This window comes from Microtus pennsylvanicus, chromosome 11 (genome assembly GCF_037038515.1).
Source record: "Microtus pennsylvanicus isolate mMicPen1 chromosome 11, mMicPen1.hap1, whole genome shotgun sequence".
NCBI classification, from domain to species: Eukaryota; Metazoa; Chordata; class Mammalia; order Rodentia; family Cricetidae; genus Microtus; species Microtus pennsylvanicus.
In genome coordinates this window covers 51081884-51085536 of record NC_134589.1, presented here as the reverse complement: position 1 = coordinate 51085536, position 3653 = coordinate 51081884, and positions in this window count along the sequence as shown.

Here is a 3653-nt window from a genome sequence, read left to right as displayed (position 1 = left end):
TAGTGCTGTGCTGTTAACTGAACATGTGAAGTTGGAGACAACAACAGCAGGAAAGGTGGGTGATATCAAGGAGAATATTTCCTGGAGCTAAATGTATAGCGTAAATGAAAATTATAGATGCAAGTTAAGTTACTTGTAATACAAGATGATGGAACTAAAAGCACGACAGGTGGAAGCCGGATGGGGCGGAGCCCTTTGGCAACAGTTGGACTAGAACTGGCGACTGGGGACAGAGAAGTGGAGGAATTGGGGGTTGGTAATAAATTGGATATGAAGGGTTAGCGAAACCATAGGAGAAATGACAACAAAAGGAAGCAACTGAGAGGGTCTGCACCAGTGGTTTTCAACCTGTGGGTCGCGGTCTACACCATTCTCAGCCCGTGGGTCGTGATCCCCTGGGGGGGTGTCCAATGATCTTTTCACAGCTGTAATCAAGACCATCAAAAAACATATATATACACTATGATTAATCACAGTGCCAAGATTACACTTATGAAGTAGCAACAAAATTTTATGGTTGGGGGATTGCCATAGCATGAGGGACTGTATTCAAGGGTCACGTTAGGAAGGTTGAGGGCCGTTGGTCTATAGTAAAGTGAACAGTGAAGTCAGTTGCACAGAAACTCTCTTGAGAAATCTGTATCCATACTTGGGTGTATATGTATTCCTGAGCTCTTCTTTCTTCCAAGACTTACTAATTTTTGATTTCTGTGTATATATGTGAGCCTTATGAGTTTATGTTTACTTTGTGCATGCAGGAGCTGGAGGAGGGCAGAAGACAACCTTTGCAGAAGCAGTAAGGGCTCTTACTCACAGAGTCAACTCTTCAGTACCTGCCCTTTTTCTTTTAATACCTATGGTTAAATCTATTTTAAAACCTTTTCTGTTTGTTTGTTTGTTTTTATTTTCGAGCTAGAGTTTCTCTGTGTAGTCCTGGCTGTCCTGAAACTCACTTTATAGACCAGGCTGGCCTCATCCCCACCGAGATCAGCCTGCCTCTACCTCCTGAGTGCTAGTATTAAAGGCATGTGCCACCACCACCCGGCACAGAACCTTTTCTTAATAAACTCCACTTGTGGGACTGGAGAGATGGCTCAGCTCCTAAGAAAACTCGTTGCTCCTGCAGAGGACCTGGGTTCAGTTCCCAGAACCCACATGGTGGTTCATAAAAATCTGTAACGTCATCTAACACCCTTTTCTAACCTCTCTAGGCACCAGGAACACACATGGCTCACATATGTACATGCAAACAAAACACACATAAAAATGAAATAAATAAAACCTCAGTTGCACTTAGCTAGCATTTGGGACAGATGACCTAGATATGGTGAAAGGTGTGTGTGGGGATGTGATTATATAGAAAAAATTTAAAATACTCGCTATGAAGGCTAGAGAGATGGCTCAGTCTTTAAGAGAGCTTGCTGCTCTTGCAGAGGACTGAGTTTGGTACCCAGCAGCCATGTCATACAGCTCACAACCACCTGTAACTCTGGCTCTAGAGCATCTGATTTCCTCTTCTGACCTCCACAAGCACCCACATCCTCAATGGATCCTCATGCACAAACATGAGCACACACATAATTAATTTAAATTAATTTTTTTTCTCTTTTTCAAGACAGGGTTTTTCCGTGTAGCCCTGGCTGTCCTGGAACTCACTGTGTAGACTAGGTTGGCCTCAAACTCAGAGATCTGCCTGCCTCTGTCTCCCAAATGCTGGGATTTAAAGTGTGTGCCACCATTCCACAGCTTAAAAATAAAACCTTAAAAAAATATAATAGATATGGACCAAGGAGCTGGTTCAATGATAAAAATGCTTGCTACCTCAGCCTGATGACCTGAGTTTGATCACTGATCTGACTTCTACACATGCACACACACACACACACACACACACACACTAAAACAATACTTATTTTTTAAAAGAATACTACAAAAACACAGAAAAATAAAATAAATGAAGAAATATTAGATAAAAGCCATCTAGATTATAATCCTAAGCACTCACAAGGCTCATGAAGGAGCAAAATGAGTTTGAGTCCAACCTAGTTTATAACAGCAAGACTTTGTACAAATCAAAACATATAAGAAAGCTAGGGAGGCCGGACGGTAGTGGCACACTCCTTTAATCCCAGCACTCAGGAGGCAGAGGCAGGTGGATCTCTGTGAGTTCGAGACCGACCTGGTCTACATGTTCCAGGTCAGGCTCTAAAGCTACAGAGAAACCCTGTCTCAAAAAACCGAAAAGAAAAGAAAGAAAAAAGCTAGGGAGGCGATAGAGATGTGGTTCAGGGGCAGAGCAGCTTGCCTGCACGACCAAGGCTCTGGGAACCCCGACCAATAAACTACTATGTAAGTTAGGAGTGTCTGCAGACCTGTATAAAGGACAGAGAGAGCCAATCTGAATGTGTCAGAAGCAAAGGGTAGCCAAAGGTGAGTTAGGCATAGTTTTGCAATCCTGGGATTCCAGCATTCAGGAAGTTAATTTAGGATTGAGAGTTTAAATCCGGACTGGGGTATGGGTTACAAAGAGAGACCCAATATAAAAGCCATAAAACCAGTAAGGGTAGCTAGACGGAGCTGAAAATGGTTGCGGAAGATAAAAGACAAAAGGAGTGTTCTCGAAGTGGCAGATGGGATAGAGTTGGGCTGAGACGGCATGTGAGGTCAAAACTGGACGTCCTGAGTTGGAAGGGAGTCTAGAACTAGGGGCGCAATTGGGAACTGAGGGGCATGCGGCCTACGCCTGAGTGGGTGACCTGGATCTAAGGGGCCGGGCGGATTGAGGCAGTCAGACAGAATCAAGTTGACCAAGGGATCATCAAGACCTTGGCAGCAAGACACAGCTAAGAGGGTAGATGGGCATCTGAAGGATGATGCCCTGGCTGAGGAGCCTGGCGGTGGGGAAAGTGCCAGGAGGGAAGGCCCAAGGCCCAAGGGTGTGGTTGGGCCTGAGGGGGCTGAGGCGACCTTTGGCAGGTAGATCTCGGGGCCCACAGCCAAACCTTTGGCAATAAGCAGGAGGGCATAGGAGGGACCGTGGGGTAGTGAGCCTATGAAGCGGAGGGACAGGCGCAGACCAGGCTGGGTGGGCAGGGGTCTCCTGCCCTCAGAAGGCAGCTGCGGCCTAAGAAGACACCTGAGCCTGAGGGGCTGACTGGGGCTGAGGCGGCGGTCGGGGACTCAAACTTGAAGGCTATCTGGGAAGAGAGCATCGAGCGGCTACGCCGGCGATGCCTGCATTTGGCCCCATCACCTGAGGCAACTGCGAAGCGAATTCTGGAACCTCAGGTCGGGCAGGAAGGAGCTCCGTAGGGACCGTAGGGACCGTAGTCGCTCCGCTCGCCTCGCTAGCCTGAAGGCCGGGCTGACCGGACCGCCTCCTGGGCGTGGTCTACCGACAAGCCCCGCCTTCTAGGAGCGCCTCTGACGGCGGCGACGTGCGCGGCTCCGACCTCAGTCCCCTCGGGGGTCCGCCCCCACCTTCTGCGGCTCCTGTGGAGCGATAGTTTTCCCACGTTCCGGCGTTCTGCTTTCCCTGTGTGTCCGCAGCGCGCTTTCCCTGTGTCTGCCCGGTGGGCCCTACTGTCAGAGTGCACTGTCCCTTTAACTAGAGCGAACCCGGTGACTCCTTCCCGGGACAGCGCGTGCCCGCC